Here is a 16658-nt window from a genome sequence, read left to right on the forward strand (position 1 = left end):
GGGAGCTATGTAATCCAGAGGAGGGCAGTGTATAGGAAGATGTGTATGAGCAGGTTGGGTAATGCCTAAAACAGGAGATGAGACCTAAATGAGGAGAACCCTACCTGCTAAAACCTGGGGGAGGATCCTTCCAGGCTGGAGCACACAGGATAGGTTTAAAGAGATCCACAGGTCAAGTGACTGGAGAAGGGGAAAGAAAAGGAGTACAGGCATGAATGAGGAAATTGGGGCAGCCTGGGCCTGCACCTCAGATGCTATTCTGTGAGCAATGGGACATCTAAAGTTTGGGTTTTAAGCAGAAGAGTGATGTGATCTGAAAGTTTATCTGGCTGCTCTATGGAGAAGGACTTCTACAGAGGCAAAAGTAAAATCAGAGAGACCATCAAGAAGGCTTTTTTGCAAGCCCAGGAAAGAGATGGTGGTGGCCTGGATAGAAGATGGCAAGCCAGTGCCACAATTTTCAAAGTGTGGTCTGTGGGTTCCTGGGGGCCCGGAAGATCTTATTGGGGAATGCAAGGTTAAAACTGTTTTCACAGTAATAGCAAGATGCTCTTTGTCTTTTTCACAGTATTGACATGTGCACTGCTAGTGCAATGTAATGGTGGGGAAAATTGCTGGTACCTCAGCATGAAACAAGATAGTGGTACCAAACTGCTAGTTCTTCACCAGCACATACTTACAATAGAACAGAATGCCAATTTCACTTCAGAATATCCTGTATGAAGCAATAGCAATTACTGTTTTTATTAAATCTCAACTTTTGAGTGATATCTTTTTAATATTCTGTGTGACAAAATGGGAAGCACACATAAGCCCTTCTACCGTATACCAGAGTATACTGGTTATCTCCAGGAAAAACCCGTGTGCAGTTTGAGTCGCAAGCTGAACTAGCTGCTTTTTTCATGGAATGCCAATATGACTTAAAAGAACAACTAACAGACAAACTCTAGTTACTCCAATTTGGGTATTTGTTTGACAAATCTTTTATCAAAAATGAATGAAGTGCCCTGATACTTCAAGAAAAACAACTGACAGTATTTGTTGCCAGTGACAAAATTTGAGCTTGAAACAAAAATTAGGATTTTGGAAAACACATAGCTGCCACTGTAAAGCTTGATAACTTCCCAATACATGAAAGACTTTTTCTGATGAGATTGATGGTGATGTTAATGAATGTGGAGAATTTGGTATCAGATCACGAAATGTGAAATATTCAAAAGATCTCAAAGATCTCCGAACTTAGTGAACAAGTATTTCCAATTGACCAAATGTGTAATGTTATAAAATTATGCACAGGTGAAAAATCCATTCAAAGTGCAAGATAGACAAATAGATTTTAATATTAACAAAATAAGAAAAGTTTTTATTGACAGATTTTCAGGTACCACATTTCAGACTCTACATTTTAAAAACTACCACTTGTTGATTTCTGGTGTAGAATCAGAGAATATCCACAGTTATCAAAAGATGATGAAAATACTTCACCCATTTCCAACTATGTATCTGTGTGAGTCTAGATTTTCTTCATGTCCTTCCATCAAAACGCCATAGAGCAACATATTGAAGGCAGTACCAAATATGAGAATCCAGCAGTCCTCTGTTAAGCCAGATATTAGATTTGCAAAAATGTGTTACTTCTCTCACTTATGTTTTGTAAAATGTATTAATTTTCATAAAATATGTGATTTGTGTTAATATACAATGATTTTATTGTTTTTCAAATACAGTGAATTCTATTTTTTTAAGTTTTGTTTTAATTTCTAATATGGCACATATCAATAGATATAACCCACATAATCAAGAACTCTTTGGGGATTTTATTGATTTTTAAGGGTGTAAAGGAGTCCTCAGACCAACATGTCTAAATACTGAGAAAGTGGTTAATTTCGAGATGTATTATGGAGGCAGGGCAGATGGAAGTCTATATATTCTCTTTTATTCATCTTCAGATATTTGTCCCAAGCAGTTGTGATGAAAAAGACTGGAAAGAAGTAGGTTTGGAGGGAGGATGGAAACAAGAATTCTTTTTTGGCCATGTTATACTTGAGATGCATGTTGAATATACAAGCTCAGGTGCTGAGTAGCAAATTGGATATGGAAATTCAGGAAGAGGTCAGGGGCAACATATAATAAATTTGAGAGACTTCAGCATATAGGTGACAAAACCACAGGCCTGGGAGTGAGTATAGTTAGAGGAAAGAGAAAGTCCATGGATGGAGCTCCAAGACACTCCAGCATTTAGATGGGGAGCAGAGGAGGAGGAGCAGAGAACTCCTGGGAGGGAGCCACAGGTGAAGCTGATGAGAAGCCAGGACAGTGTGGTGCCCCTGAAGCCACAGGAAGAAGTGGTTTCATGGAGGAAGTTGACGACCCAGTCAAGTGATAGTGAGAAGTCTTGTAAGATGAGAATAGAGAGTTGAGCATGGACTTGGCAAGATGGGGATCATCACTAACCTTGATAAAAACAGTTGTCTCTGGAGTGACAAAAAATCTACAACAGGTTAAGGAATGAAAGAGAAATGAGGAAATAATGGCAGCAAGTAAAGACAACTATTTTGAGGGTCTTCCTTCAGAACAGGGGCAGAGAAAGGGATTGGTTCTGGAGGAAGCTATGGTGTCAAGAAGGGATTTAAGATATGCAAAGGGAAATGGTCCAGGAGAGAGAAATTGATGTCCCAGGGACAGCGAAGGTAAATTCAGGAACAAATTCCCTAAGTGAGAGAGAGGGGATGGGGATCCAGAGCTCAAGAATAGTGATTGATCCCTGAGGAGGGGAAAGAGCAAACAGAAAGCCCAAGAATGGGGCAGGTCATCCCTCTGTCCTCAGTAAAAAGGTTAACTGGGGAACAACTAAAATTGAAGAAAGTTACAAAAGCTATAAGACAAGAAGGGCATAGATTCTGTATTTGGGTGGTTGGTTGCTTTTCGCTAGCTTAAGTCTAGAGTGATGAGAGACATTCTCCACTGCCCCAGCCTTTTGGTTCTGTTCCTCGGGGCTGCAGTAAGCAAAGAGCCCACCTGATAACCAGCTTGTGAGTTGGCCTCCTCTGTCTGATCTCAGGCTGATCTCAGGCTGTTTCCAAAGCTGGGAAGGAAGAGGGGAAGAATTAGACAAAAAATGCTTTGTGATTTCTTTGGTAGTTCACTTTCAGTAAGAAGCCATGGGAGTGTAATGCAGAGTCCACTCATCTCTAACTAGATTCTTCTTGACCTTTCCTTATTATGTCAATTGGAAGAGGAGATGGCTCTGGAGTTGAAATGTCTCCGTTCTCCTTTGGAGACAATAGGGATTGACAGCTTGAACAGGTAGGCTTAGTCAGGACTATATTTCATCCCAAGGACATGCTGTCCACCTTCCCATAAGGGTATATTAAATATTATTATTACTATTGATAATTAATACCAGTCATTCCCTTGAGATCTCAGGTTAGTGATACATAACTAAGTCTGTGTCATTTCAAGACATCTCCCAGGTGAGGGGGTGGTTTAAGAAACAAAAGGAAGTGAACTGTGTCTGGTTTCATTATGAGGCTGGGACTTGTATCAGTCCTCACGCCCCATGGGCAGGACTCAGCGGAGAGCAGAAATCCTGAAATCTGTTTCATCATTTAACATCCTCTTGTCTTATATAGTTCTCAGTAGGAGAAATAAATAGATGTGGTAAATATTTATTCAGAGTTTCCTCTTGGAATTTACCAAGCAGGATTTGACACAGCATACACACTGAGCCAATTCCTAAAGGGTATTGTTTACTGAGTTAGTTTTCACCCCTACTGCCCACTGCTTTGTAAGCCTTGTACAGTTCCATGATAAAAAGAAATTCCCTTGAGCACAGTTCTCTTTCATGTGCTCCTTTGCCACTGAGTGAATAGACAGAAGAAAGAAGAAGGAAACAAGGGACGAGACCCAAGTGAGTTGACATTTAATAATAGGAATAAATGCCAAGACCTACAGTTGTATCCCACACCCCCACAAAAAAAAAAAAAATCACAAATAGAGAATGTGGGAAATAAAACACAATAGCAATATATGAAAAATCCTTGGGGGTTTCATTTCTGTAAACTCAGTCCTAGCCAGTGATGTGATGTAGCTGCCCAAAACATTAATGAAATTGTGGCCTGCATTGTAGGACTAAGAAGGTGAAAAATAGTTCTATGTACTCATCACCAGTAAAATTGTGCTTTATTTGATATCACATTTGATAGATATATTGGCAAATGTATTATTGGCTATAACGTGGGGTGGTTTTTTTTGTTTGTTTGTTTGTTTTGGTTTGGTTTGAGACAGAGTCTCGCTCTGTCGCCAGGCTGGAATGTAGTGGCATGATCTCAGCTCACTGCAACCTCTGCTTCCTGGGTTCAAGCAATTCTCCTGCCTCAGCCTCCCAAGTAGCTGGGACTACAGGCACACACCACCACACCCAGTTAATTTTTGTATTTTTAGTAGAGACAGGGTTTCACCATGTTGGCCAGGATGGTCTCGATCTCTTGACCTCGTGATCCACCTGCCTCAGCCTCCCAAAGTGCTGGGATTGTGGGAGTGAGCCACCACGCCCAACCTATAATGTGGTTTTAAATTGAAATGATGATTTTTAAATTTAGAATTTAAATATTTTTAAAGGACAATGGCCCAAGACAGTGATAGAGAACCTGAAACCATGTCAAATAACATTTGAAGGAACTAGAAACAGAGAGAAGACTTGGGAAAAGAGGAGGCAGAGCCACCACTTACTCCCTACCATGTATGTAGGTGTTACACTTCCTCTGGTTGCCCTGTAGGGCAAACCAGTGTTTTTAGGCTACAAGGAGGCAGATTTGCCTGTAATGATGTATGCAATGATCTGGTACATATAATTCTCCAAAATTGACTTGGCAGTACCTTTCTTCTCATTCGAAGTATTTCATCAGTGCCACCCACTTGATGGTCAAGACTTTGACACATTGAACTAGCTGATCCCCAAAATGCCTGTCACCTCATAATAGCACAGTCATGCATTACTTAACGATAGGATGCATTCTGAGAAGTACGTCATTAGGCAGTTTCATCATTGTGCAAACATCATAGAGTGTACTTAATGCAAACCTAGATGGTATAGCCTACTGCACACCTAGGCTGTATGGTATATACTGCTCCTAGGCCACAAACCTGTACAGCATGTTAGTCTACCAAATACTATAAGCAGTTGTAACACAGTGGGAGGTATTTGTGTATCTAAACATAGAAATGGTACAGTAAAAAATGGTGTTAGAATCTTATGGGACCACCATCATATATGCAGTCTGTTATCAACTGAAATGTCATTTTTCAGCACATGACTTTATTTACTTCACGGAAAGTGTAGGTTTGCTTTTCATTAACCATCTACTTGATTAAAATATTGAGCTATGAAGGCCAAATAAAAAGAGGTGGCCACTTCTCCAGAGCTACTTTTGGTACCTGAGGATAATTTTATGGAATAAATATCTTTGAAATGTTCTAGCTTTTTTGAAACTTCAGCTTTAAAATATGAAAAGGCCCTTTCCTAGCAGTCCTTGTCTCAAAGAGAAAAAGAAAAATGTATTGAATGCAGACTGAGGTCAGCAAGCCCCTCTGCCCTATTTCCTTCTTCCCTCTTCTGAAGCTCAGTTGCTTTAGAAAGGAGCTTTGGAGAGAACAGGAAACAAAGTTGATGCAAGAGTCGCACTAACTCTAAGAGAAACTGTTGGTGCAATCTGTAGTTGTATTGTGGGATAAGTCTTAGATAATTACTTTGAAGCTTGGAGCCCCAAATTTTTAAATTTAAGGTCTAAAAATTCAGTCTTTTAAAGCAGATTTTGATGACTAAAACCAGGAAAATGGCCCCATCCTTCACTTTCCTTCTTGTTCAGTTGGTTAGCAGTAGAATTGCCACCCCCATAAACAGATAAAAGGACTGAAAAACAGGAAGCAACATCAAATAGTTTTAAATTACTTTGGGAAACTCCTGAAAGTGAGTGTAATATGTGTGGGCCTTTAAAAATGAATCATATTTATGCATTTGATGTACAGCTACTTAATTATTTTTTATAGTTCAGCCTAACATTCGTTGGTATTTTTATTTTCCTGCCTATGTTTTGGTCCTTACTTGCCATGTATAATTGCTGCTGGTTTGTCTCCCACTGGTACACCAAGTTGTTCAACCAGCTGCTGATAAACGCATTACAAAGTATGTATGGAATAAAGAAACCATAAGAGATGAAAGTATTAGGTAATTATTTTTTATAAAAATTAAGATTTGCTTAGTTGGCCCATAGCAAGACCCTGATGTATTCGGCCACAGCCAAACAGAGAAATATTTGGCTAAGCTGTCTTCAGCACAGTGTTCCCAAAACAAGTGAAGGAAACCTTTGTTGTGTGAGCACCTCGATATTCTGGAAATGCCTTGCAGCCACCTCCACTTTATCATCCAGAGGGTCGGTGTCTGCAACATGCAGCGTGTGTAATGCACAACTGCACATCTGCAATCTGAAGGCTTCCCAGCCCTGATCCACATGGCTCTGGACAGGTCTGGCTCTAATATTTGTAGGGCTCCAGACAAAGGCACAATTGAAGCTCATATGCCGTACACTTAAATATTAAAATTTATGAATCAGACTAACAAACTGGTTGTGTAAAATACGTTCTGTCCTTCTGCCTTGATGTAATGACCTTTCAGAAGGCCAGGTTTAAATTTAGAATTATCACTCTCCTTAGAGTTCCAAATGGGAACATGGTGGTATGGGGGAAACCAGCATACACCTACCCGCTTCCTTCTTTCCTGCTCCTTCTCCTCCCACTCCCCTAGTCCCCCATCCTGCAGGGTCCTTGAAACATGCACCTGGACACATCAGCCCAAATGAGGCCTTGAAACATGCACATGGACACACCAGCCCAAATGTCCAAGATACATGCACATCTCTGTAAATAGCTGCCCTTGGCCATTCTCTCACCCTTCAGGTGGTGTAGATCATCAAAGGGAGGAAGGACCGAGGGAAAGAGCATCCACTGACCCTGGGAGCTCACTTGGGGCCCCTTGGGTGGGAAATTCTGAAACAGTTTAAGGGAGAGATCATAAGGCAGATGGGGGACGATGCCTCCCTGGCCTAACTGAAGGAGAACAGAGTCCTTCCTTGCCTAGGTCTAGGGGCTGTGCTGCCTGTGGGCATTTAAATAAAATCTGCAGCATCTCCCATTTTGTCATGACAGCAGTTCTTTCTCTTCACACACAGACCGCTCCTGCCTCAAATCCAAGGGCCAGAGCGAGTTGGCACACCCTCCAAGAGGAGCACCTCGCTTCTAGAAACAACAGGAGCAGCCTCATTGTTGAGGTTTCAGTAAAGTATTTTGCCTGAAGTTCTCTTACTGGTTCAGCCTCTCCTTCAAGCTTTGTTCCTGTTCCCTCTGAACACCCCACCTCTCCACACACACCTAGATCTCTAACTTGAGACCTGGAGAAAGAAACTGCTCTTTTGGGGGATACATCACTCAGCCCTAACGTTTGCCCTCTCCAGAATCAGTGATCTCAATAAAGTTGTGAAGGGATTGTAACATCTTTTTGAAAATAATATCAGGGGACCCTTGATACCTGCGGATTTTATTTGGTGCTGATTAAGGGTCAGTATGTCCCTGTGATGCATGTGGCCCCCTCTTTGCCACTTTGTCGGTCACTGACCAGGCCACTTCACCTCTCTACACTTCGTTGTCTGCATCTACAAAAAGTGAACAATAATTCATGCGTGTTTCTATTTCAAATGGATGTTTTCAGGACAAATTTTTAAATACGTATACGAAGAGCAATCAAAATATCCAATCAGCCCCCTTTCCAGTAGAACTTCATTTAACTCTCCAAGAGCTTTTGTGTATTACCAAGAAATAGGATTCAGACTTCCTTAAGTTGACAGAAAAGCACGAAATCTGTTTCTAACAGATGTTCCCCATGATCCCCCAAACGTAAACATGTTTTCAAGACGACAGTGAGACAACCTGTTTACACAAGGAAGTACTTTAAAAAGCAAACAAAAAAGCATCACCCAGAGCAGTCATTGTGATCAAAGTGCCGTCAATTATTAGGGTGTAAAGGGAACTGATGACTCAACTTAGCACCACCGCGGTCTCCAGATTTCAGTTTCGTAACAGAGTTTCTTTTCAGGAATATTCTTCATATACACACAAATCCGATTTTCTTTCTAAAATGTTTCTCGATTTTTGTCAAACCGAAATACCAGGATCTCTTCAAAAGATGACTCCGATAACCAGATGATGCTAAGATGAGCATCACACACACACACTTCCCCGTGGAGAGCAAGGTTGCTACTCCCTGGGATCTTGGTGCCTGGGAGGAGGGACAAGGTCTTCCACACAGCAGCTCCTGGCTCTCTCTGTTCCTACACCTCCCCAATTAGTCAGATGCGGCATAGAAACTCTCAGACTGTGTGGTGGTAGAAAATAACTTTCTAAATCAATCAAAGTGTGATATTTTGATCCTTTCACATGCCTGGGTATTCTGGGCAAATGCATGCTCAAATCAGTGACTCATGGATCAAGATGCAAAGTAGGTCTCTGAATGCTGGCTAGAAATCAGTTTTTAAACCTGAAGCAAAATATAGTCTGGTAAAATATATATATATATATTTTGTGTATTGTGTCAAATTTAGCAGATTTTGTGAAAATAACTACCACTGCCCCTCAAAGTATTGTATATTGGGAGTCGGCCCTGACTTAGAAAGAAGAAGTAGATTAGCAGAAGTGTCTACATAAAAGCCCATAAGAAGTCTTAACTGATTATTATTATTTGAAATGGAGTTTCGCTCTTGTTGCCCAGGCTGGAGTGCAGTGAAACGATCTCAGCTCACTGCAGCCTCCGCCTCCTGGGTTCATGTGATTCTCCTGCCTCATCCTCCCAAGTAGCTGGGATTACAGGCGCCCGCCATCATGCCCAGCTAATTGTTTGTATTTTTAGTAGAGATAGGGTTTCACTGTGTTGGCCAGGCTGGTCTTGAACTCCTGACCTCAGGTGATCCGATGGCCTCGGCCTCCCAAAGTGCTGGGATTACAGGCGTGAGCCACCACGCCCCGCCCAGGAAGGCACTTTTTGAAAGTTTCATTCAAAACTCCTATAGAGTGTGGTTTCCTATTAAAACAAACCCTTTAGATTCCCTTCGAGAATGGTGAGGCCAGACCCTGTGGCATCTTCACTGAATGATACCCCTTTAAACAGACTTTAGGGATAGGCTGGAAACCTGACCTCTTTTTATAATACCACTTCTATGGAAAATAGATTCATGTCTCACCATGTGTCCTGGAGTCCCAGGAACTTTTCAAATCATTATATGGGCTGTCAGTGGCAGTAGGAATGCCACCAAGACTATAACCCAAAAGCAGGATCATTACCCAATGCCACAAGAAGGGGACAAATAATAGTATGAGCTCTTTATATTTATAGTAAAGTTTAAGTCATAGGTTTATGTGCCAGGATCTTCTTGTGATTCAAAATATTTAAAAATACTTGACTGTAGTTCATTAAAAGAAAAAATAAACCACACACAAAAAAAGCCTATTAGAATGAATAATAAGCAAGATCATCAATTTTGCAGGATGAAAGTTCAGTCTACAAAAATCAATTTCTGTACACTAGCAAGAAAAATGAAATTACAAAAACAATTCCATTTACGTAGCGTCAAAAATAATTAAATGTTCAGGAATACATTTAAGAAATAGAAGTGCAAGACTTGAACATTGAAAACTACAGAATGCTATGGAAAGAAATTAAGGAAACATAAATAAATGGAAAGACATCCAGTGTTCATAGATCAGAAGACTTGTTAAGATGGCAAAACTATCCAAACCTATATAGTCAACACAATCCCTATCAAAGTTGCAGCATTTTTGCAGAAATTGACAGGCTGATTTTAAAATTCATATGGAAATGCAAGGGACCTAGAATAGCTAAAACAATCTTGCAAAAGAGGAACAAAATTGGAGGACTCACACTTCCTTTTTTCAAAACATCCTATGAGACAGTGTAGTCTTCAATACAGTACATGTATGCTCAAAGTTTTCAACAAGAGTTCCATAGCAATTTGATGAGGAAAAAATAGTCTTTTCATCATATAGTGCCAGGACAACTGGATATTTACACACACAAGAATGAACTTGCACTTACATCTTACACTGTATACAAAAATTAACTCAAAATGGATCAGAAAAATAAATATAAGCAAAAATTCTAAAACTCTTAGAAGAAAATATAGGGATACATTTTTGTGACCTTGCATTAGGCAGTGGATTCTTAGATATAATACCACAAGTACAAAAGATGAAAGAAAAATTAGATAAATGGGACTTCATAAAATTAAAAACTTCATGCTTAAAGGAAACCATTAAGAAAGTGAAAAGATGGTCCACAGATGGGAGAAAATACTTGCAAATCATGTATCTGACAAAGGATTTGTATCCAGAATATATAAAGAATTCTTACAGCTCAGTGCTCAAAAGATAACCCAGACAAGTAATGGACAATTAAAATATGCATTTCTCAGAAAAAGATATACAAATGGCCAATAAGTGAATGAAAAGATGTTCAGCATCATTAGTCATTAGGGAAATGCAATCAAAATTATAATGAGTTACCAGTTTACCCCCACTAGGATGGTTAAAGTCTAAAAGACAGTGATAAGTGTTAGTGAGGATGTGGAGAAATTGGAACCCTTATACATTGCTGGTGGGATTGTCCTGCTACAATCATTTTGGAAAACAGTTTAGCAGTTCCTCAAAATGTTAAATACAGAGTTACCATTTGTCCCAGTGTATTAGTTAGGGTTCTTCAGAGAATAGAACCAATAGAGGGGGTGTGTGTATGTGTGTGTGTATAGAGAGAAAGGAAGGGGACAGATTTATTTTAAAGAATTGGCTTACATGATTGAGGAGACTGGCAAGTTCAGAGTTTGCAGGGTAGGCCAGCAGGCTGTAGACCCAGAGAAGAGTTGATGTTGCAGTTTGAGTTCAAAGGGAGTCTGCTGTCAGTATTCCTTCTTCTCGGGAGAGGTCAGTCTTTTTTCTTAAGGTCTTCAACTGATTGGATGAGGCCCACCTCATGGAATAATCTGCTTTATTCAAAGACTACTGATGTAAATGTTAATCTTATCTAAAAAACACCTTTGTAACAACATCCAAACGTGTTTGACCACATGTCTTGGTATAGTGGCCTAGTCAAATTAACACATAAAATTAACCATCCCACCCAGCGATTTCACTTCCAGGTATATATCCAAGTAAATTGAAAACGTATCCAAATATGTCTAACCATACAAAAATGTTCTTGGCAGCATTATTCATAATAGCTAAAATGTGGAAACAGTCCAAGTATCCATCAACTGATAAATGGATACACAGAATGTGGTATATGAATACAATTGATTATTATGCAGCCATAAAAAGGAATGAAGTATTGACACTTGCTACATCAAGGGTGAACCCTGAAAATATGGTAAAGCGAAAGAAGCCAGACACAAAAGGCCTCATAATATATGATTCCATTTATACAAAATGTGTAGAATAGCAGAATCCATAGAAACAGAGAGTAGATTGGTGGTTGCCAAGGGTTGAAGGGGAAAGGAAATGAAGAGTAACTGCTATGGGTATGGGGTTTCTTTTTTGGATGATGGAAATGTTCTGATATTAGGTAGTGGTGATGGTCGCACAGCTCTGTGAATATACTATAAAACATTGAATTGTATACTTTAAAGGTATGAATTGTATGATATGCTAATTATATCTCAATAAACCTGTTAAAAAATGCCTAAGGCTCCAAACATAAGTGGTCCTGGCTACCTAATAGAAAGCAGCAGGAGTTGCTTATAAAATATAAAATGTATGCTGAATCCCATATGTGAAGAGTTAGAAGGGAATGACATGATCATCACCATTTACTAGATACCTTCTGTGTTTCAGAAACTATGAACATATCAGCTCTCTTAGTCTTCCTTAAGAAACAAAAACAAAACATAGCCAGTTTTAAGGACACACACCTGTAGTCCCAGCCACTTAGGAGGCTGAGGCCGGAGGATCACTTGAGCCCAGGAGTTAGAAGATGCAGTGAGCTATGATCATGCCACTGTACTCCAGCCTGGGTGACAGAGCAAGACCCTGTCTAAAAAAAAATAAAAGCATAAGTTGGCTTTATCTTCCTTATTTGTTCGCATCAGGAAATTGAGCGTTTGTTCAAATTGCTTGGCCAAAGTCAGCTACTATGTTGGGATTAGACCTGGGTCTCTCTGACTTTAGGCTTTTTCCTAACTCACTGCCCCACACTGCTCCTGGAGGAGAAACCCTGTCCCGAAGTGAATAGAGAGTGTCAGGATCTGCTACTTAGAGAGGTGGGCAAAGTCTTTCCAAGAACAAAGGTATGAAGGCTGAAGTATGCTTTTGGAGAAAAAACAAAGGACTTAAATGCAAACGGGAAGCTCTTGCTTTTATGATTTGAAAAAAAAAAAAAAAAGGTTTAATTTTTAAAACAAAAGTGCCACAAGGACCAACAAGGAAAGTGACAGGAAGACAGAAGGGACCACAGGATCCAAGATGGCAAATTGAAAAGCAAAACCTAACACTGGGGTAGAGCAAGCATGTCATGGACCAGTAAGAGAAATGAATGTTCCCAGAGTAGCCAGCTGAAGTGGGGAGAGGCCCAGCTGTGCCGACAGTCAGTTGGACCAGAAGCCACGTAGCGATGTTCCTGAAGCTGAAACAAGTCGTTTCTCATCCAGGGACAAAAGTGGCACCAGAAGAAGTTACCCTGGATGCTCCATGGATAAGGATCCAGTACAGGGGCTTGTGGACAAAGTAAAGTCTTGGAGTTCTTTTACAAGAGATTTTAACCTGAGGTTTATGGATTCTTAGGGGACCTACATCGTCTTCAAAGAGTCCTGAACTCTTGCTGTCATGTGGAAATGTTTTGTGTCTATGCCTCTTCTGGAGAGAGAGTCTTCAGGTTTTTAAAGAATCTATGTCAGGAAGAAGATATTTAAAAGTTACTTAAATGTTTCTCTTAAAGCACTAGGCTAATTTTCTGGCTGTGTGATAGATTGTGTTAAATGGTCTGGCACTCCTAATTTTTGGAATAAAAATGAATTCTTAGTGAATGATCTCACCGCCTGCAGTGCTGTCTGATTCTGTCCTGGCATTTGATAGAACTTGTTAGGGGATTAGGTAAGACAGGATGTTGGTACATTTGAGGTCATTAAACCAAGAAGAGAAGGGGGAGCGAAGAAATCCTGCTAAATATATTGTGGAGCTGAACTAAATGCTGAATAGAAAAGGGACATTCTTTGTGCTCTGTGCCAAGACTTTAAAACCCTGTTTAGAAACAGACTAGAATGATGGAGACAGCTCCATCTAGATGCAGTGCATTGGTAAATGCCTGTCTTTCCAAGAAATACTATTTTACTTGTCCTTTTATGGAGGAGGCGTGGAAGGCTGTGATGTACTGGGTTGTGTAACATTTTTGTAAGCGGATACAACTAGTATAGAACCTAGAGAAACAATAAAAGCCGCCTTTTCACGTGGTGTCTCACAGTTCCCGTTTCATGACTAGGAAAATAATGAATATGTCACAGAGAACCTAATTCGTATGAAAGGTTTTTGTCAGCTGAAATGCATGCCCAAAAGTTTATTTTCTACCTGTCTTTTCTTTCTTCTACTTTTTTGTTTCCTTCACTCTCATTTTGGATGTATAGTTTTAGAAAATACTTTAAAAATGATCGGATGGATACTGGTGAAGGTTGTACAACAAAACAAATGTACTTGGTGCCACTGAACTGTATACTTAAAACTGATTAAAGTAGTAAATGTTACGTTTTGGATATTTTACCATAATTTTCTAAAAGTATATTGGCCAATACAGAAGGAAAACGCACTTACCCTTTGAGGCAAGAATTCCAAGTATCTTTATATGGTAAATGCCAAGCCTTTCCCACATGTGGTGTGAATATGTAAGTCATAGGGCAAAGTGTGTATGGGATGGAAGTGCTTATTTAAGCATTGCATGGTCCTCACTCTGTCACTCACTGGGTCTGGGACCTGGGACCCTATATGCCAAAGCAGATGTTAAGCCCTCAACAAATGCTGCCTTCTTCCTCCTCAGCCCATTACTCACACATTGGTTCAACAGTACAGTGAGACAGTGGGACTCAGTGATCTCCAAGGTCCCTTTCAGCTCTGCTGATCCATAGTTTAAACTCACTATTAAAAAAAAAAATCTACAGAACACTATGAAAATTCTCATGGACAGATGTAGTCCACGGGCTTCCCATGTGGACACACAGCAGCTTCTGTTGCTTCTGACTTTCTCTCTCCTCTCCTTCACATTCTTTCTCTTATCCAGCCTGCCAAGAGTCATCCATGAGCTTGGACATGGGAAGAGAGGGCAGACAACAGAAAGAAGTGAGGTGGCTCAGGACAGAAGGCTGGGAAAGAGCCTAGCACTGGCTGTTGCACTGGGTTCGGGATGCAGCAAGCCTGGAGTCGGCCTTGACAGTGTCACATGGTTATGGGGTTATGGTTATGGTGGAACCCAAGGCCGTGGCCCCAGATTCTCTGAAGGGTATGTGACCACAGGAGGAGTAAGCATGGTTGGTTTTTATACAAGGTGAATGGTAGAATGTAGAGATTCGATCCAGGGACAAAAACTGAGCTCATCATGTGAGGAAGAGCCACTGTTGGGGAAGAAGAGGCTATGTCATGTCAGGAAGTGCAGCAGGAGAGGAGGGCCGAGGGCAGATGTATGCTCAGTCTCCAGGCAGGGTTTGAGCTGGGAGCGGATGAACTCTGGCCTAGGACTCCAGGGCCGGCAAAGGCAGGCAGATCCCCAGGGCAGTGTGTCTCCTCTGGTCCGTCTATGTGTACCTGCCACTGCACTCTGCAAACACTTGGTCTTCATTCATGTATTGGTGTATCCATTCATTCAAATTTGTGCCAGGCACTTTTACAAGTGTCAGGTATCAGTGGTGAGCAAGAGAAGCTAGTTCCCTGCCACTGTGGGTCTTACGTGGACCGAGAGAGAAGATAGGCAATTATACAGTAAATAAACATGTGGATTTTGATTATCCCTTGATGGAAACAAGCAGGGCAATGCCTAGCTGTTTGGGAGAGGACAGAGCATGTTAAGGACAGTGTCTCTGCAGGTGACATATTTGAACTAGACCTAGTGAAGGAGAAGTAACCAGCATGGCTAAGGGTTGTGGGAGGGAATTCTAGGCAGAGAGAGAAGCAGGTGGCAAGACCAGGCAGGGGCTTTGCATAGTCAAGGGACAGAAACGACACTGAAGTATAACAAGTAAGAAATTATGCTTCATGAACTATAACCATTTTAGCACTAATAAGCTAATCAACTCTTTATACAAATAGTTAAATTGTTGTGGTACCTGCAGGGTTGTCAGTTTACTTTCATGTGTTACTAGTAGCACATGGGAAAGTGGTCATGTTTCCTTCGCAGGAGAAGGATGTAGTCTCCCCACATTGTGGAGGAAGGCAGTGTTGTACAGGGAAGGAGGTAGCTGTGACAGGGCGGCTTGGATTCAGATTGCATGTTGTCCCATCTCCAGCAGTGTGACCTTAAGCAAAGCACTTTGCCTCTCTGAACCAGGGTTCTCTCATGTACCAGATAGGCTAATAATACCTGTAAAATTTCTAACACAGTTCCTAGCAAGTAGGTATTTTCAGATGATGATGGTGGTGGTGGAGATGATGATGATGATGATGATGGTGATGATGTATCAATACAGTCTAGTATTCCAATTTTTATATATAAAATCTGCAGAAATCCAAGAATTATTTCAAATTATGTACTTTCAACACATTTCTTTCACACTTTTTCTTTTTTCTGGCTTGTTAGTGGCAAGTAGTTCTGCTTGCACCATCCTTTTATGGTGTAAGTGAAAATCTGATAACCTCTTTGCTGTATTTGGGAACTTAAACACCTTGAATGTCAAATAAGTGAATTTTCTAGCTTTAGTTCTTCAGCTGGAGTCCCAGAACCTGAAATGTTGAAGTGGAAACTTTCAGAGCTGTTTAATCTCAATTAATTTTCTCCATCCTGTCTGAAATAACTGCATCTCCCTCCCCACTTCTTTCTCTGTTGCAGCAAAAAGCACGTTTTCTTTCATCACCTTTCCATGCCAGTAGAATAAAACACAAAAGCCACAAGATCTATGGTTCAAAGGGGTTCTGCCTTATACAAGTGTCTGTTTAAATTCTGTTTGAAAGATAAGAGTTTAAAAAAAAAAACTTCATCTCTAAATTTCCAGAAAATTAACATCAGTTGACCTCTTTCTTTTTGAACCCCTTGAGCTATAAAATGGCGCGTGACTACTCCATTTAGCGTTTCTGAATATAAATAAGGATTTCAGGGCCACTCTCAAGGTGTTTGTTACCAAAACTGTCATCAGATTTTGAGTCATATTTTTATATGGCCTGGAACCAGCTGAACATTTGAGATTTGACCTTTTTAAAAAGGAGATAATGGTCTCTAAATGCAATTTATATTTTTAGAACTAAGTTTTGAAGTGTCATTTTGTTTTCTGACCACTGTATTAAATTGTCTTTCTACTCAATCCAGAGGGAAAAAAAAGTAAGTTTGTGTGTGTGTGTGTGTGTGTGTGTGTGTGTGT

General features: G+C 40.4%; 1 protein-coding gene and 2 long non-coding RNA genes across 4 annotated transcripts in view; 1 reads left to right on the forward strand and 2 right to left on the reverse strand.

Annotated features, from left to right (window-relative positions):
- BACH2 (BTB domain and CNC homolog 2) overlaps window positions 1-16658 on the forward strand; it is a 383325-nt gene that overhangs the window by 194657 nt on the left and 172010 nt on the right. The gene's annotated exons all lie outside the window — the stretch shown is intronic.
- On the reverse strand, window positions 1391-12414 carry LOC111538090. Its single transcript, XR_002730209.2, has 4 exons — window positions 12024-12414; window positions 10912-11099; window positions 3019-3085; window positions 1391-1597 (listed from the first exon to the last, which is right to left on the reverse strand). It is a non-coding gene; the product is annotated as an uncharacterized LOC111538090 (long non-coding RNA).
- Window positions 15810-16658, reverse strand: part of LOC111538089 — an 11855-nt gene continuing 11006 nt past the window's right edge. Inside the window, exon 6 of the long non-coding RNA XR_002730208.1 lies at window positions 15810-16026. This is a non-coding gene — a long non-coding RNA (uncharacterized LOC111538089). The remainder of the gene's footprint in view (window positions 16027-16658) is intronic.

Source organism: Piliocolobus tephrosceles, chromosome 5, assembly GCF_002776525.5.
Source record: "Piliocolobus tephrosceles isolate RC106 chromosome 5, ASM277652v3, whole genome shotgun sequence".
Taxonomy (NCBI): Eukaryota; Metazoa; Chordata; class Mammalia; order Primates; family Cercopithecidae; genus Piliocolobus; species Piliocolobus tephrosceles.